The sequence below is a fragment of the Hemiscyllium ocellatum genome, chromosome 38 (assembly GCF_020745735.1).
Source record: "Hemiscyllium ocellatum isolate sHemOce1 chromosome 38, sHemOce1.pat.X.cur, whole genome shotgun sequence".
Taxonomy (NCBI): Eukaryota; Metazoa; Chordata; class Chondrichthyes; order Orectolobiformes; family Hemiscylliidae; genus Hemiscyllium; species Hemiscyllium ocellatum.
In genome coordinates, this window is record NC_083438.1 from 20,783,901 (window position 1) to 20,803,983 (window position 20,083).

At 44.4% G+C, this 20,083-nt stretch overlaps 1 protein-coding gene across 3 annotated transcripts in view; it reads left to right on the forward strand.

Moving 5' to 3' along the window:
• LOC132833879 (carcinoembryonic antigen-related cell adhesion molecule 5-like) overlaps positions 1-20,083 on the forward strand; it is a 79,996-nt gene that overhangs the window by 1,102 nt on the left and 58,811 nt on the right. The window lies entirely within an intron of this gene.

Consider the following 20,083-nt stretch of genomic DNA (forward strand, 5'->3'; position numbering starts at 1 on the left):
CCCAGCCTCCTTTCCAGGTGAGGGTGCCAAGCTGAGGTCCCGGTGGTTGGGCACCGTTTTGTGGCATCCTGGCCCGCACTTTGTCCCTCTGCCGACAAACCAGAAGGAGACGCAGTGTTCAAAAGTGCAGTTCCTGTTGTGGCGTTGCAAGTGCAGTGGTTAAATAGTAGAGTCTTCAATGCTTTGTGACATGGATTGAAGAGTGGGTCTTGGCTAGGTCCGCAGTAATATCCCCAAACTCTTCACTGGAACAGTGCGACAGGATTTTATTTTCATAGAGGGTGTAAATTGTCTGTCTTAACCCAGTACTTCTGCAATTCAGCACTCCCTGAGTGTTGTACTGAACTGTCAGTCCTGTTTTCTGTGTGGAAGTTTCAAGATTGGAAACTACAGGGTTCTAACTGGGGGGTGGAAATTAGCCACAATTGTAGATAGGATAGTGAAGAAGGCATTTGGTATGCTTTCCTTTATTGGTCAGAGTATTGAGTTGGGAGGTAAGGCTGTACAGGACATTGGTTAGGCCACTTTTGGAATAATGCGTGCAATTCTGCTCTCCTTCTGATTGGAAGGACATTGTGAAACTTGAAAGGGTTCAGAAAAGATTTACAAGGATGTTGCCAGGGTTGGAGGGTTTGAGCTACAGGGAGAGGCTGAACAGGCTGGGGCTGTTTTCCCTGGAGCATCGGAGGCTGAGGGGTGACCTTATAGAGGTTTGCAAAATCATGAGGGGGCATGGGTAAGGTAAATAGACAAGGTCTTTTCCCTGGGGTGGGGGAGTCCAGAACTAGAGGGCATAGGTTTAGGGTGAGAGGGGAAAAATTAAAAAGGGACCTAAGGGGCAACTTGTCACACAGAGGGTGGTACGTGTATGGAATGAGCTGTTACAGGAAGTGGTGGAGGCTGGTACAATGACAACATTTAAAAGGCATCTAAATAGGTCTGTGAACAGGAAGGTAAGCAGGGATATGGGCCAAGTGCTGGCAAATGGGACTAGATTAGGTTAGGATATCTGGTTGGCATGGATGAGTCAGACCAAAGAATCTGTCTCCATGTTATACATCTCTTATGACTATGACTCTAATTAGCATGGTGAAGAGTTCAGTGGGTGCTCCAGTAACCTTTCACCCTGTGCATATAGAAATGAAATGACTTGGAAAAGGACAATAATTTGATATCTCCAATCACCAGTGATACAGATAGAATCACTCTTTCTTCAAACATACACAGCCCAAGTATCACACCATATATGTAGTTTGCGGAGTTGGTTTCTGATTCCTCAGATGAGTCAGCTGTCTCCAATGCATATTGACGTACATCTCAGCAAAGTAAAAATATGTTGTGTGAAGCCCTGATTGAAGTGTAGTCAGCAGTTGGGACGATGGGAATTATTTTCGGACTGGTATTTGATGAGAAATCCTGTATGGGATGAACCTAACAGTAAACACGGCATCTCCCAGCCACAACTCCAGTCCCTCATTCGAGGTAAAGGCACAATGGGAGATTTAGAGGTTTAATCCTCATGAACAATTCCCATTACGGACACTTGATCCAAATATGTTCATCGTGCTGGACACAATGGTTGGTGAAGGGATGTTTAAGACTTTATCGGACACATCAAGCCAGTTTTACCTTCAAAGTATTTCCACCTTTTGTTCCATACCCAGCTCTGTCAGCATAATGTTATCAATAGATTTGCAGAATAAACCTACCTGTTACTGTACATGTACTATACAGAGGAAACTCTGCCATTCTGCGTCGAAGGGTTGAGTTTAGAGTGTTGATTTCTAGCAATACATCCAAGGGATTGAAATGGATATGAATGTTTTGGTCGTAAAATGCACTCTTGAAACAGAAAATTTATAATAATTGCACGTTTACAAGTGCTCGCTGTAGCGGTCAGGTAAAGAGAGCTGGAAAATATTGTTATTTGGCACTGAGAAATCTCAGTAGACTTCAAAGTCTATCCACAGCTCTGAAAAAAAACTGACAAGCCACAGTCACCAGGGAAAAGTTAGAAATATGATTGCTGTGGTTCACTCAGGCACAGGACCCGATGATCTGCAGCGTCAGAAAATAAGTGTATATGGTGAACTTATCTCTCAAAATACCTTAGCTCCAGGATGAATTCAAGTGGACTATTCTTACTCAAGGAAGAAAGGAGATGGAAAGTCTTCAGGGTAATTGCTGGAAGCCTTTATTAGGGTTGTTAGTCAGAAAATAATCAAGCACGGTGAACATGGTTTTATGAAAGGGGAATTTAGTGGGATTATCTGAAGAAGTATCAAGTTGGGATAAAAGGCAACACGCTGATGAATTTTCAACTTCGAGACGGTTAGAAAGGAAGTTCTAATGAAGGATTTTGAACAGTTATGGGTTAAACTAACAAAGCAGAAATCCACCCCCGGGTGGATTACTCCAGGTAAACTGGTGTCAGGTAAAGAATATCAAGGAGTTAAGCGTGTGGCGCAGGGGGGAAATGGGGCATTGGCACATGGCTAGGGGAGAGCGAAACTGTTCGAATGGGACGGGCTTCACTTGAACCGTGCTGGGACCTGTGTCCTGGGCGACTTGATGGAGTCGTGCTGCTGTCGAGAGAAAGTTTTAAACTAAGTGGAGGGTGAGAGGGGAGAGAAGAAAGGAACTGTTAGCTTTCAAAGCAAAAGTATATGGCAGCATTTCCAGGCCACTATTTAGATAGTGACACCCAGAGTGAGGCAGCAGGGACGGAGTGTGTCGTATGAAAACATATGAAGCATATAAAAAACAGGAGGCAAGAGGGAATATGGTTAAAAGGCAAAAATAATGGCTGTTTACTTGAACGCGCGTAGTATTCAGAACAAAATAAATGAATTATTGGCATAAATAGAGGTTTCATGGGAATGATCTTCTAACCACTACAGAGACATGTTTACAATGAGATCAAAACTGGGATGTTGAAAGGGGTGTGACTTTTCCAAAAGGCAGGCAGGATGGAAAGGCTAGAGGAGCAGTTTTGTTCATACAAGATGGGATAAGGACGAGAAATAATCTTGGATTGGACTGCGTAGAATCCATAGGTGCAGAAGTGAAAAATTGCAAGGGGGGAGAGGACATCGGTGGGATTAACAGTGTTAATACTGTAGAACAGAAAATAAGTTGGGAAAGAATGAAGGTATGTAAAAAAAAAGGCAGTGCGTGTGTTGTTGGTGACTTCAATCTTCATGTAGATTAGAGAAATAAACCTGGCACTTGGAAAAAGTCAGACTGTATGCGGGACACTTTCCTCGAACAAAATATAATGGACCCAAACATGAATCAGGTGCCCTTGGATCTGGTAATGTGTAATGAGGCAAGTTTAATAAATGATCTCATAGCAAATGATCCACGAGGGAATAATGCCCATGACATGGTGGAATGTAGCATTCATTTTGAGAGGGAGGAACTGGATTCGGGACCAACTGGGCCAAACTTAAATCAAGTTAGTTATGTCGGGACAGGGGAAGAGTTGGCTGGAGTGGACGAGGGAAGGAGGTTAGCAGAAAAGATGGCTGAGGAACAATGGCTGCTGTCTAACAAAAGAGGTGGCATAGTGGCTCAGTGGTTAGCACTGCTGCCTCACGGCGTCAGGGACACAGGTTCGATTCCAGCCTCAGGCGACTCTCTGTGTTGAGTTTGCGCATTCTTCCTGTGTCTGCATAGGTTTCCTCCGGGTGTTCTGGTTTCACCCACAGTCCAAAGGTGTGTGGATTGGGGTGGACTGGCCATGGTAAACTGTCCCATAGTGTCCAGGGATGTGCAGGTTAGAGTGGATTGGCCATACTAAATTGTCCCATAGTGTCCACGGATGTGTAGGTTAGGGTGAATTGGCCATGCTAAATTGCCACATAGTGTCCAGGGATGTGCAGGTTAGGGTGGACTGGCCATGGTAAGTTGTCCCATAATGTTCAGGGATGTGTAGGTTAGGGTGGACTGGCCATATTAAATTGTCCCATAGTGTCCAGGGATGTGTAGGTTAGGGTGGACTGGCCATGGTAAATTGTCCCATAGTGTCCAGGGATGTGTAGGTTAGGGTGGACTGGCCATGGTAAATTGTCCCATAATGTTCAGGGATGTGTAGGTTAGGGTGGACTGGCCATATTAAATTGTCCCATAGTGTCCAGGGATGTGTAGGTTAGGGTGGACTGGCCATGCTAAATTGTCCCATAGTGTCCAGGGATGTGCAGGTTAGGGTGGATCGGCCAAACAAAATGTCCCATAGTGCCCAGGGATGTGTAGATTAGATCAAGGGAAATGTAGAGTGAAAGGGTGGGGAATGGATCTGGGTGGGATACTCCTCAGAGGGTCAGTGTGGACTTGTTGGGCCAAATGGCCTGTTTCCACACTGTAGTGATTCTGTGGTTCTATGATTGTTCAGGATGAAAAGCAAAAAACAAAAAGCCGAGTCACGAAGGATTCCAGGAAGGGGACAAACCAGCCAGGGTTAAACAAGGAAGGTAAGGAGAGTATTAAATAAAAAAAAATACAGCCATGATTAGCAAACTAGAAGACAGGGATTGTTTTAAAAATAGGCAAAACTAGGCTAAAACGTAATCTATGAGAAGGTAAACAATGACAGTAAACTCAAAAGTAACATAAAAATTGATAGTAAGTGCTTCTTAAAATATCCAAAGAAAAGAAAACGGAATCCAAAATGAATATAAGTCCCTGAAAAAATGAGGCCGGGGAGATTATAAAATGGCAGAGAGGGTTAATTCAAAATTTACATCAGTCTAAATACTAAAGGCCACAATAACGTTCCAAAATAATTAATGGGCTAAAGCAGGAGATAAATAAATACAATAACAATAACTAAAGACCGATAAGTTCACTGGATGGAATGTTTCTCAGATATTAAAGGAAGTGGCGATAGAGTTAGTGGATAAACTGACAGTAATCTTCCATCATCCTTTGCTTCCGGAAATTGGAGAACTGCTGATGTAATGCACCGTTATTAAAAGTTAACTGTAGGCCAGTTAGCTTCATACCTGTCACTGGGAGAATGCAACAGTCTATCATAAAGCATATAACTGCAGTGGAAATGGATAATATGACCAAACAGATTCATGAAGGAAAATCATGCCTAACAGATTTATTGTAGCCCTTGGAAGAGATAACAAGCAGAATCGCCACAGGAGGAGCAGTAGAATCATAGAATCCCAACAGTGTGGAAATAGGCACTTCACCCAACAAGTCCATACCGACCATCTGAAGAGTAACCGACTCCGATCCATTCCCCTACCTGATATTTACCCCTGACCAATGCACCTAACCTGCGCATCCCTGGACACTACGGGATAATTTAGCATGGCCAATCCACCCTAACCTGCACATCCCTGGACACTATGGGACAATATAGCATGGCAAATCCATCCTAACCTGTGCATCCCTGGACGCTATGGGGCAATTTAGCATGGCCAATCCACCCTAACCTGCGCATCCCTGAACTCTATGGGACAATTTAGCATGGTCAATCCACCCTAACCTGCACATCCCTGGACACTATGGGACAATATAGCATGGCCAACCCACGCTAACCTGTGTATCCCTGGACACAATGGGACAATATAGCATGGCTAATCCATCCTAACCTGTGCATCCCTGGACACTATGGGACAATTTAGCATGGCTAATCCACCCAAACCTGCACATCCCTGGACACTAACGGACAATGCAGCATAGCCAATCCACTCTAACCTGCACATTCCTGGGCACTATGGGACAATTTAGCATGGCCAATCCACCCTAACCTGCACATCCCTGAACTCTATAGGACAATTTAGCATGACCAATCCACCCTAATCTGCACATCCCTGGATACCATGGGACAATTTAGCATGGCCAATCCACCCGAACCTGCACATCCCTGGACACTATGGGACAATATAGCATGGCCAACCCACGCTAACCTGTGTATCCCTGGACACTTTGGGACAATATAGCACGGCCAATCCACCCTAACCTGCACATCCCTGAACATTATGGGACAATTCAGCATGGCCAATTCATCCTACCCCACAAACCCCTGGACACTGTGGGACAATTTAGCATGGCCATTCCATCCTAACCTACACATCCCTGGACACTATGGGACAATTTAGCATGGCCCATCCACCCTAACCTGCACATCCCTGGGTACTATGGGGCAATTTAACGAGCATAAGTGAGGACTGCAGATACAGGAAATCAGTGTCTAGATTAGAGTGGTACTGGAAAAGCACAGCAGGTCAGGCAGCATCCGAGGAGAAGGAAAATCACCATTTCGGATGCTGCGCTTTTCCAGCACCACTCTACTTTAGACAACATAGCATGGCCAATCCACCCTAACCTGTACACCTTTGGACTGTGGGAGGAAACCCACGCAGACACGGGGAGAATGTGCAAACTCCACACAGACAGTCACCCGAGGCTGGAACCGAACCTAGGTCCCTGGTGCTGTGAAGCGGCAGTGCTAACCCACTGAGCCTGCCCCCGAGTAACACATTTCCAAACCACACTTACAAGGTACTGCACTCGGGGTTAATAACAGAAGAGCCTATGGTGTCAGAGGTAGCGTCCCAGCATGGATAGAACAATGGGTTGGGGTAAGTGGAGGAGCATTTTCAGGAGAGCTGTAACTTTGTGAAGAGGTGGGTTTTGGGGCCACAAGTATTTACAATCGACAATAATAACTCGTATGATGGAAGTACGATGGGTCCTATCACCAAGTTTGTGGATGACTCAAAACTAGGTGGGAAGGTAATTAGGGAGGATGACCCAAGCTCTCTACTAAGGGACCTGGATATTTTACGTGAATGGGCAAAATATCGGGCCAATGGAATATCTTGTGGAAAACTACAAGGCTTTATATGCACATTGGCAGGAAGAATAGAAGCGCTGAATATTAGTTAAATGGAGAGTGACTATAAAAAGCTGGGATTTGGAGCCTTTTTGCATGAATCACAAAAAGCCAACATCTAAGCTTAGTTGGAAATGAAAAGTTGGTTTTTATTTCCAAGGGAATGAGGAACGTTTGAGCACACTGAGTTTATACTCATTGGAGTTCAGAAGTGGGGGGTGGATCTAATTCAAACTTAGGGAATACCGAATGGCCTGGACAGAGTAGATGTTGGTAGGAGAGACTAAGAGCTGACGGCACAGGATTAGACTAAAGGGAATACCTTTTAGAATGGAGATAAAGTGAAGCTTCTTCAGCCAGAGAGTGGGGAATCCATGGGATTCACTGCCACAGAAGGATGTGGGGGTCAGATCATTGAGTATATTTAAGACTGAGATGGATAGGTTCCTGAGTATCAAGGGGGTGAAGGGTCAGGGGGAGATAGCAGGAGAATGGAGGTTGAGAAACGTTATCAGCCATGATTGGATGGCTGAGCAGATATGATGGGCTGAATGGCCTAACCTCTGCTATGGTCCTATGTTATTAAGAATAAAAAATGGGGAAGTCTTGTGAAAAGCACTTGTCACTTGAGTAAAGTGAACAGTATCGACATTGAAGGCAATCCCAGGAAGGGAGGGGTATCATTCCAAGATATGAGGAAAAATATCTTCACTCAAAGGAGTGTGATGATCTGGAATTCATTACCGAAGAGGGTTGTAAGGAACTTTGCAAGGACAGGCATGTTTTTAGGCTCTTGGGGGAATGAAAGGATACAGGGAGTGGGCGGGAAATTATAGCTGATGCCTACGATGAGTCAAGATCCTGTGGTGTGTTGCACAGTCTCGATGGGCAAGATGATTTCCTTCAGCTCCTATCCCTTATGTTCCGTACCGTCGGAATGCCACACTCCGACAGGGTGGTTGCTAAAGCGTTAGATACTGTGTGTGTGTACTCCAACCCTTGACTGCTTATCAGACTTAGGCCTCCCATTGAGTCCTCCATTTCTATCATACCAGAAAACCTGTCTATCCTGATGGCAAGTTCAGACCAAAAGGTGTTATTTGGACCAACGTCATCTTCTCTTTTAACAACATTTGTTTCCCATTTTACAGGTAATTCTTTGAGTTCAATTTCCTGGGGGTGAAATCTACATTTTTTTCATAAATGCACAGTTCCTGCATTTTATTCAAGATATTCAAATAGTGACAAACGTATCTGTAATGGGCTGTTGATTGGCCCCGTGGCAAATTTTCATTTGGTTCTCCACTCAGAGGGATGTAACCGTTTAACAGGAGCTCCCAAATAAATTCAGTGTAATCTTGCAACAACTCTATTTAGGTCTACTCCTTCATAGCATGGAGCTGAATGCTAATCTTGTGTATTTCGACAGAATCTATCTCTAAGCCTATCGTCTCATCAGACAACGTGAGTCCCGTAGAACACAATGATACGGTGACTCTGAAATGCACTGCTTCAGGGCCAGTGCAATCATATTACTGGCTTAGAGGAGATGCCATTGTCAATAATGATGATAGAATTGTTCTCAGTCAAAGCAATGAAACCCTCACTGTGTCTGGAGTTTTGAGGACAGACGGAGGATTTATATGCCATGCGTATAATGCAATTGATTGGAGCAGAAGTGAGCCATATTATCTAAACGTTAGCTGTAAGTGTTACAGTAAATTCTTTCAACATTTTAGCTGCTCGTTGCCAATTGTAGTGAGATTAGCATGGGGGAGTCGGAAGAGGAAATGACTCATATTTTTAATATATGAAATTTCTAACACATATTTTGCAAACCGAACTTCAATGTTACTTATTTGGGGTGAGTGCGGATACAATTCTCCATCGGTTTGGAAAAATGTGAGAAGTTGATTGATAAGACATTTGATTCTCGTGGAATCTATTTAAAATTCTAATTTGACATAACATGAAGATTAATTATTTCCTGGCCCCAAATGTTGCGAACCAGGATTGGTTCATCTTGCATTTTTGACAGATCTGTCAATCATCTTGCTGGTGATAGAATCGTACTAGACTTAGCATGAATTGTGTGAAAGAAAGCTTTCAATGACTTCCTCATATCTAATTCATAATCAGCGCATTAAATGTGATCTGGAATTGGAAACTGCCCTCAGTCATGGTGAATATGAAACCCACTTTGATCGTCATAAGAGCACAACAGATCCCCTCTATATCTTCTACTGAACACTAACCATGAGACTATAGCAAATAAGAATAGTTCAAGGCGGCACAGTGGTTAGCACTGCTGCCTCACAGCGCCTAAGACCCGGGTTCAATTCCCGACTCAGGCGACTGACTGTGTGGAGTTTGCACGTTCTCCCCGTGTCTGCGTGGGTTTCCTCCGGGTGCTCCGGTTTCCTCCCACAGTCCAAAGATGTGCGGGTCAGGTGAATTGGCCATGCTAAATTGCCCGTAGCGTTAGGTAAGGGGTAAATGTAGGGGTCTGGGTGGGTTGCGCTTCAGCAGGTCGGTGTGGACTTGTTGGGCCGAAGGGCCTGTTTCCACACTGCAAGTAATCTAATCTAAGGCCATTCAGCCCCTTGAGCCTCCTCCCCATTCCACAGGATCATGGCTGATCCCACACATGTTCCTGCCTTTCCCTCATAACTCTTGATTCCCCTCCTGATCACAAATCTATCTGCCTCAGCCTTAAATATATGCAAGGACTCTGCCCCCCCACAGTGACAAGGAGTTCCAAAGACTCACAATCTCGGAGAGAACAAATTCCGCCTCACCTCAGTCTGCAATTGGTGCCCCTGAGCCTATGGCCTCTGGTCTGAGATTCTCCCCAGAGGATAAACATTCTCTCAGCAGTTACCCTGTCAAACCCATTAAGAATCCTGCATGTTTCAATGAGATGGCCATTCATAGATCCAATCTCTACAGCCTTCGCTCAAAAGACAATCCCTCCATATCATTGATCATCCTGGTGAACCTTCTCTGCTCCATCCAATGACATATTATCTTTTCTTAAAAAAGTGGGGCAAAACAGCTCATAGCACTCCAGATGTGACCCCACCAGCACCTTGTACAGTTGCAGGAAGATCTGACTCTAATTCCTTTGAAATAATCTTCCTTTCGCCTTCCTGATTGCCCCTTTCACCTGGGTGTGTGAGCTTTCCTGCACAAATACACCAAATCCCTTGGTGTTGCAATGTTCTACATCTTCCCCCCACCTCCCCCCACCAATTTGAATAATATTCTGTTCTTTGGCTTTTCCCTCCCAAATGAACAACTTCCCATTTGTCCACACAATACTTCCCGCACATTACTGTATTCTCTTCACTTCGTATTACCCGAAGCCAGAAATCAAGGACATCTTCTACATTGCAATGATAATCTTCTTGTAATCTGGAGTCTCGAACTGCACAACGTGATTGAGATAGGGATCAACAAATGTCCTGCAGAGGCGTTGTCTAATTATATTATGTCCATGATTTAATTGACTCCTCCCCCTCAGTTTGCTCTGACCATGCCCTGTATTTGATTGATTTGTTACTGATTCCATCAAACGATTCTCATTGAATCATAGAACAATAGGAACAGGAGTAGGCCATTCGACCCCTCAAGCCTTCTCCACTTATTCAATGTGATCCCAGTTGACCACTCAGCTCAAACCCCTGTTCCCCCTCTCTCTACTTTGATCCCTTTCATCCTAAGAACTGCATCAAACTCCTTCTTGGAAACATGTCATTGGTCCCAACCACCTTCCACAACAGGAATTTCTATAAGCTCCCCACTCTCTGGGTGAAGACGTTTCTCCTGATGTTTCTCCCCTGTCAATGGGAGCATCCTTCCTGCTTTGATCCTGCCTAGTCCTGGACGTGTTGTAGAGGTTGCTATGAGATACCCCACTCACTCTTCTGAACTGCCTTGAATATAGTCCTAGCTGATCCAATCTCTCCCCAAAACACCACCTGGTCTGTAACTAAACTATTAATTTCTCTCCCCCAATTTCAACATTTTGTTCCTGATAATTTCAATTGGACAAGCCAAGCTGCAAGTTTCTTTTAATAATTGTCTTACAGCACACCTCTGGAGTTAGGTGGGACTTGAACTCACGTCGCTTGGGTCAGAGGCATGTACACTAGCACTGAGCTACAGGGGTGCTCCCTACTGCATCTTATCAACACAACCTTTGACTCCTCACAACTTCCTTCAATTTGCTGTCGATATGGCAATCACAACAATGTTATCGCAATCCCTACTTCCAAGTGATTGAATGTTGCAAAAGCTGATCCAATATCTCCATTGGATCTTCCCACCTTGTTCCTCCCAAAGGACCCTTTAGGTGAGCAGACTCAAGTCAGGTTCCCAACAGACCGGCATCTGGGAAGAACTTAAGCCCACATCCACAGCCAAAAACTGAGCTCCATTTTCCAGGCAAAACAATGCCCCCTTCCGTATCCTCAACAAGTATGAAAATTCCCGTCTAATTTCCTGTGAAATCGGCCATTGCTTCCAGCAGAGAACCAAAGGCTCCTGATGTGAACATCGATATGAGTTGGTCAGGTGGAGCCCATTATTTTTTGATGTGGAGGTGCCGGTGTTGGACTGGGGTGTACAAAGTTAAAAATCACACAACGCCAGGTTATAGTACCAACAGGCTTATTTGGAAGCACTAGCTTTTGGTGTGCTGCTCCATCATTGGATGATTGTCATCAGGTGATGAAGGAGCAGCGCTCCGAAAGCTAGTGCTTCCAAATAAACCTGTTGGACTATAACCTGGCGTTGTGCGATTTTTAACCATTATTTCTTGTTTGCCTAATGCTAGAGATCTTCTGGTTCCTTTCATAGAAACATAGGAACAGACCATTTAGCCCCTTGAGACTGTTTCAACATTCAATCAGTTGGTATGTGGCTGACTCTGTACACTTGCCTTTGTCCCATATGCCTTCACATCTTAGCTTAACAAATGATTATCTATCTCAGATTTAAAATTAACCACTGATTTCAAGCATTTGTGGAAGAGAGTTCCAAATATCTACCACCCTTTGAATGTAGAAATATCCTAACGTCATTCTTGAATAGTCAGGCCCCATTTCCCAGGCTAATACCTCCAGTTAAACAATCCCCAACCAGTGGCAATAGTTTATGTTTATCTATCCCGTCTTTTCCTGTTAATTTCTTGAAGACTTCAATCTGACCACGCCTTAAACTTCTAAATTCTAGAGAATACAGAGCTAATTTGTATAATCTCCTCACGTAGCTTAACCCCTGAAGTCCAGGTAACATTCATGCACACATTATGTCAGTTCAATATATCCTTCCTAAGATATGGTGCCCAGATTTGCTCACAGTACTCCAATTGGGGTCTAACTGGGGTTGTTCACAACTGCAGTTAGGTATCACTATGTCTTTGGCTGTCTGTTTAATTTCATTGCTTTACATCTGTTCTTATATTGTTACTCGATTCCTGGCAATCCTATTCTTCTTGTTCTGTCAACAACCTTCGCCATATTCTTATTTTTTTTTGGCCTGTCACTGAAGTCAAAGCTAAAATTTTAAGACCCATACAATGAGGAAGAATTTGCACTCACACCTCTCACCCTGCTGGCCACAGGATATCCCTAAAATGTTTCAGAACCAATCCAGCACATCAAAGTGTTGTCACTATTTTAACACGTGAAACTTCAGTGGTCAAAATCTGCGATGCAACATCCCATAAACAGCAAGGCTTATTATCCTAATTTGGTGATATTGGTGGAGGCTGAATGTTGACAAAGACGCTCCCTTTATTGAGATATTTAATTCAGTCTGTCATTGTCTCTCAAGATTTGGAGGTGCTGGTGTTGGACTGGGGTGTGCAAAGTTAAAAATCACACAACACCAGGTTATAGTCCAACAGGTTTATTTGGGAGCACTAGCTACAGAGCGCTCCATCAGGTGGTTGTGGAGTACAAGAGCGTAGACACTGGATTTATAGCAAAATGAGCAGCTCTAGGTGAGATTATCTGTGCCACAATGATCTAATCTAAAAAACGGATTCTGTAAATCTGTCTCACCAAGGGCACCTCACATTTAAATGCATTGTCTGGGCCAACATGGTACCAATTATTAAAGTTCACTTGAGAATGTAACTTTTAAACTTTCTACGATTTACTTATCAAAGGTAAGTAATTTCTAACATGTCATTTCTAAAAGATTAGAGACTTAACAAACAATCTAGGTCTTTTTCAATATATAGTTTCAGTTACCTCACACTGTAAAATTCTGCTATAAATCCTGTGTCTATGATCTTATACTCTACAACCATCTGATGAAGGAGCAGTGATCTGAAAGCTAGTGTTTCCAAATAAACCTGTTGGGCCATAACCTGGTGTTGTGTGATTTTTAACATCGTCCCTCAATTCCGTTTGAGAAAGTCCTTCATCGTCTCTTGTTTATGCATATTCATGCACTGTTTTGAAAAAAAAAGCTGCGCCCCCCCTTCCTCAAATTTCAGCTCCCGAAACATTCAAACCAAATTCAGACAAAATGTTACAAAATACAATGCTACTTTCCATAGCCAGTGGCATCTGCAGTTCGACTCCATGAGGTTAAGGTACATACTTCTAAAACAATTTGATCCTTAATTTCAGTCTTTACAGAAAGCTCTGAGCTGTTTGGCTTCCATCCATCTGATATGATCATTAACCATCTAGGTAAGAGAGGAAAGGACGCGATGAGCACGATAAAGACAAATGTCTCTTCTTTAATCTTAAAGTCAAGACTCAAAACAAATAAATTCCTACAAAATACATATCTGAAAAAGCCTACATTTTGGAACAAAGCTTTTTTTCACATATGCAACTTAGCTCTTAGTTTTGTTTTCAATCTTTTGGTTTTTATTCAATATTATGAGTGGCATGATTTGTGGACATGATGATTTGTGAAATAACTTATGCAGGCTTGTGTGTTGCATGCTAACATTACGATCCAAGTGACATGTTGTAACTAATCGTGCGTTTGCTTTTAGATGGACCGGAATCTCTAAATATATCCATCAACCCACAACATGATTTATACATTTGGGGGTCAAATGTGATTTTTACCTGTTCTGCCATTTCAAAACCCGTTTCTGAATTTCAGTGGTACCTTAACGGGAATTCACTTCATAAATATGGACAGCAGCTAATCATTTCTGATATAACCTTGAATAACACTGGTATCTACACTTGTGAAGCCTTTAATACTGTGACTAAAAGATACAGCACAGCAATGAGGGATATCATTGTGGTCGGTATGTAAGCCTGATTATCTTGTCAAATAGAAACGTCCTTGTAACTTGTGAAATCTGTTGTTGTTGTGTGGTAGATCTAGCTGTGTTTGTAGCATTGGTAGTTGTAGTTATTATTCACTGTCTCTCGAAAAGTATATTCAACTTTGTCCCTCATGTTTCGTCGGTCGTTTGTGAATGTACTGTAAAGTCGGAAAACAGTATCTATATCCTGTTTCTGCCTGTGTTTTTCCTTTTGGAATCAAGTTTGAGGGGGAGGTTTCTAGAACAGACAACCAATCCCCACTGCCTCTTTGACATGCCTCATGACTTTGATGATGATATTGATTTTTATTTCATGTATACTCAAGTACAAAGTACAATGAAAAGTACTGCCGCGCAAGGTCCCATCTCAGATACAAGTACTTAGGTGCAGAATCTTAAGAGCAAGATAGAAAGAAGGAACAGGGTTAAAGGTTTATCATCGCAGTAATTATAGAAAAACGTCTGCAATAAGGTGAAAAGTTGCGCCTTGCAGATCATCTTCAAGAGTCTGGCCAGATTGAGAGTTTGCCACGCCAGACCAGGAGACTGCCACACCAGGCCACTGAGAGACCGCCACGCCAAGCTGAGAGTTCACCACGCCAGACTGAGAGTTTGCCATGCCACGCCAGGCCACTGAGAGACCGCCATGCCAGGCTGAGAGTTCACCACGCCAGGCTGAGAGTCTGCCACGCCAAGCTGAGAGTTCACCATGCCAGACTGAGAGTCTGCCACGCCAAGCTGAGAGTTCACCATGCCAGACTGAGAGTTTGCCACGCAGGGCTGAGAATTCGCCACACTGGGCCACTGAGAGATCGCCACACCAGGCTTAGAGTTCACCATGCCAGGCTGAAAGCCTGCCAGGCCAGGACGTGAGTTGACCATGTCCGGTCGAGAGTCTGCCATGCTGGGCCACTGAGAGTCTGCCACGCCGGGCTGAGAGTATACCATACCAAGCTTAGAGTTCACTATGCCAGGTCGAGAGCCTGACAGGCCTGGCCAAGAGTTGACCATGCCCGGTCGAGAGCCTAACAGGCCAGGCCGAGACTTCACCATGCCAGGCCGAGGGTCTGCCACACTGGGCCACTGAGAGTCTGCCACACCAGGCTGAGAGTCTGCCACGCCGGGCTGAGAATCTGCCACACTGGGCCACTGAGAGATCGCCATACCAGGCTTAGAGTTCACCATGCCAGGCTGAGAGCCTGCCAGGCCAGGCCGAGACTCTGTCACACCAAGCTGAGAGTTCACCGTGCCAGGCCAAGAGCCTACCATGCCAAGCTGAGAGTTTACCGCGCCAGGCCGAGAGTCTGCCACACGGGGCCACTGAGAGATCGTCATACCAGGCTTAGAGTTCACCATGCCAGGCTGAGAGTCTGCCACGCCGGGCCAAGAGTCTGCCACACTGTGCCGAGAGTCTGCCATGCTGACTAAAGTTCACCTCACTAGGCCGGTTTGAATATCCATGTGTTTGTTTCATAAGCTCAGTCATTGACAAGTGAGCACTCTTTGGAGGATATTCAGAGTCAATGCCCCCAGTTCAGGGCAAAGTTATTTGTTAAAATCTCATGCTGTCTGATAGAGTTGCTTCAAACAACGCTAGCGAACAGATCTGGCGGCATCTGTGGAGACAGAAACAGAGTTAATGCAGTGAGTCCAACACATCATATTGGACTTAAAACTTTGGTTCCCTCTCCCCTGATGTTACCAGCCCTGTCGAGTTGCTTCAGGATTCCCTGTAACTGTTTCAGATTTCCTGCAGCGCCGTTTATGAAAAGTTTGCGTGTTATTTGAGGAGATAATGCAGAGGCTAGATGACCGATATACAAATAGCAATGCGGTCCATCAAGATTTTCTGATGGCGTAAAACGAGGCGTTCCATTATATCGTGTCGGATACAGTGGGAACGTGGGTAAGGGCTGACAGACGGAGATAACAGCTGTTAACAGTTAGTCTGATCGTTTATGTGGAGACCGAAGCAGAATTGGCGTTTCAACGCCTTGACCAGACCGCTCACCAGCAAAGAAGATAAGACTTAACGGGCAGGAGTTCCTCCCAGCCACTGCCCACCTCCCAGGAAGCGATAATAAGAAGTGGAAAATATACCCTCTAGGGGTAAGGCTTGGGGCCTAGTGAGGGAAAGCGGCCCTTATGTAGGCGGTTCTATATGTTTGATGGTTTATGCTCAATGTCCCGAAAGGCCACCTCAGTATTCTACACTGTCTATTCATTTCTGTTGAATTTTTATATACAATTATTTCAACAAATTCAGCTCCCTTGTTCGTTATGTTCTTTTGTATTACAGGATCAGAGAGCGTGATTTTAACTTATGGTATTAAACTTATTTTTCTGCACTTCAATTATTTTGGAAATAATTTCATAGAAAGCAACATATATTTACTATGCTTTATTTTAATGTATGTCTGTGAATACAACATTTATACCTTTACTATGATATCTCATTGGGAAGCATTTAAATTATTGCAATTTGCTCATAAATATAGCACGGATTAAATCGCATTATGTCAAGTTATATTCACATCGGCCAACTGTGAGGATAGATTAAAGATGCTGGGACTGTTCCTTTTGGTGAGACAAAGGTTTTGAGGAGATTTTCAAAATATGGTGGGTGGAATGGACAGGGATGATTGTTCCCACTTGTGAAACAAATAGGACTGCGAGGGCATGGATATAAACGATGTACGTATGTAGTCAGAGTGACAGGGAGTGAGCTGGAGTGTGCTGCCTGACAGTGTGACAGACGCAGGTTCGATTGAAGTACTCAGGAGGGGCTTTGGATAGTGGTTTGAACAGTCATTATGAACTAGAGTTAGTGTCATTGTCGCATGTACTCAGATGAGTCCACTTACGACGCCATCGTCAGCACAGACTTCTTCAGTACAAGTTCTCAGTTAAAAGGAAATGAGAAAATAAGGACATGAAAGGTCCGGCATTAGAGGTCATAGGAATAAATGAGAAAATTGAGACGAGGAGACAAGGACACAGCCTTAGAGTAAAGGGACAACCTTTTAGGATGGAGATAAGGAGAAACTTCTTCAGCCAGAGATTGAGGAATCTATAGGATTCACTGCCACAGAAGGCTGTGGAGGCCAGGTCATTATATACTTCAAACTGGGATAGATAGGTTCTTGAATATCAAGGGTTACAGGGAGAAAATGGGAGAATGGGGTTGAGAAACTTTTCAGCCATGACTGAATGGCAGGGCAGACTCTGGATGGGCTGAATGGCCTAATTTCTGATCCTATGGTCTAAAATAGGGGAATAAATAGGTCATAATCATGGTTCTTTCAACCCAGTCCACGTTGGCACCTACCCTCCAATCCACACCAGGCCTTTGCTCCACACCGTGTCAGGCTTCACCTCAAGGCCAGGAGATCACTGTGAGATCAGAAGATCATGCTGAGGTCACACCGGGCCGAGAGTCCAACACATCAGCCCAAGAGACTGCCATGGGCTGCCAAGAGACCAACACTTCAGCCCGAGAGACTGCCATGGGCTCCAGAGAGACTAACACAGCGGGCCACTGAGAGAGCACCATGGGCTGCCGAGAGACCAACACGCTGGGTCACTGAGAAACCACCACTCCAGGCCAGGAGACTGCATGCTGGGTCACTAAGAGACAGCCATGTCAAGACAGCCATGCCTTACAGGATCACGTGTACAGGGATATAGGGAAAAGGCAGGCTACTGGCCTTCGATAAAGATCTGGAGCAGATAATAGAGGCACGAAGGAATTAATGGGCTTCTTCTGCCCCTTAATAAATCTGCAATATGCTTACTATATTCAAAGCAACTCAGGCATTTAAGGAATACAAGAATGAATATGATAGACATGCCCTGTTATATTGCTTTAGTAATTATTGAATGCTTTGTTTAATACAATGATCTGCTGTATTTTGACAGAACTTGTTTCTAAGCCCTCTATCTCATCCAATAACACCAACCCGGTAGAACATGACACCGTGGTTCTGAGGTGCCATGCTTCAGGGACAGCAGTTTCATATCGCTGGCTAAAAGACAATGAAACTATTGAGGCCGGTGACAGGTTTGGTCTGAGCAGTGATAACAGCACGTTGACCGTGTTCGGAGTCTTGAGATCCGATGAAGAGTTCATATGTTACGGTTACAATATGGTTAATGAAAACGCAAGTGATCCTTATCTACTTAACATTAACTGTAAGTGCCACAATAAAATGCACGAGTTAGTCATTGGCAATTCATCGACTTTACCCTGCATTGTTTTTTCTAGCACGATACTGTGGGCTGATGGAAATAACAACAGGTTCTGCTGGCCCAGTTTGCTTTCTGCGTTGACTCGCGTACCCAAAACTGTTTCTGAATAACCCTTCCCAAAGATTTGGTACAAATCGACCCATGAACCAAAATTGCTTTCCATCAGTCCGCTGAATATCAGCCTTCCCTCAGTACGATCGCATGTTCATCGAGTAGTTCCGTAAACAAGCTGCATTTCTGTGCTTCTTATGGTCACCGCCCTATTGAAGGGCCGAACAGCCTACTCCTACTCCTAGTCCGCATGGTCTTAATTCAAATTGTCGTGAGTGGAATCTGAAACTGCCAAGTTAATTAAAACACCCAGTTTCAGGAACTTGTGCTTCTCAGTCCAATAAGACAGACTAAAGTATCATTTCATAGTGATATGCTTCTGAGAGGAGTTTAATATTTCAAATCAGGCGAGCGCACGCCCATAAATGACTTCCTGAAATAGAGTGAAATTGATGAGAAGGGTCATATGCATTAACTGACGAGTTGTTTATAAAGAGTAGCTGACCCTTCCAAATTAAACGTTTCGCCATTCTAAAATCACACAACCCTCCTGAATTATTTGACCACAGGCCACGGGTCTGCATTCAGCAGAAATGCCGCGAAAGATCATAACAGGAGTGGGAGTAGGCCATTCGTGCCATCAAAACTGCTCCACCATTCAATATGACCAGGGCTGACCTGGTTGTGAGAAGACAGAGATTTGAGCATTGGAATAGAATATAATTCAATTGGCTTGAAAGACTTGGATCCCTGTCCTTTGAACCAGGAAGTTCACGTCCCACCTGTTAAAGTCTCTGAACAGATAATGCCCAAGAAGATAGATATAGGACAGATGTTAGAGGTAGTTTCTTTGCTCAGAGAGTAGGAGAGGTCTGGAATGCACTGTCTGCAACAGTAGTAGGCTTGCCAACTTTAAGGGCAATTAAGTGGTCATTGGATAGACATATGACAAGATTGGATTAGTGTAGGCCTTTGGATTGGTTTCACAGGACGGCGCAACATTGAGGGCTGAAGGGCCTGTGCTGCGCTGTAATGTTCTAAGGAAAGTGGGCGGGTGAATTCTCAACCACTGATGGGTGTTGCAGTTTCTTGTGTGACAAATGAGCTGATTGTTTCAGACGGCCAAGGATCGTGTGGCCTTTGGGAGTAAGAGATGGGCCCGTGACAGAAGAAAGTGCCCAAGAGCAACAAGGAACTGCTGGGATACTCCAGCAGCAAGTCTACCTGCACCTGTCCTCCCGAAAACCCAAGTCCGTCAGCAGCCCGCTCCCACATGTAATGGCGGGGAATAACTTGGTTCGGGCACTGCCAATGAGACAAAGGAGCCACAAAGATGGTCCTACACTATCCACCTCACCACCAAATCCACAACCATGTGTAGCCTTCCCACCACGAGGTGACAGAATGAGGTGATTAGGCAATCATTTAGCCACTTGAACTCCTCAGTTGGCTCCAGGGCAGAAGAGCCACCTAACAGGGTCGACTGTGTGGAGTTGCACATTCTCCCCGTGTCTGCGTGGGTAAGCTCCCACAGTCCAGGGATGTGCAGGTGAGGGTAGATTGGCCGTGCTAAATTGTACCATAGTGTCCAGGGATGTGCAGGTTAGGGTGGATTGGCCATGCTA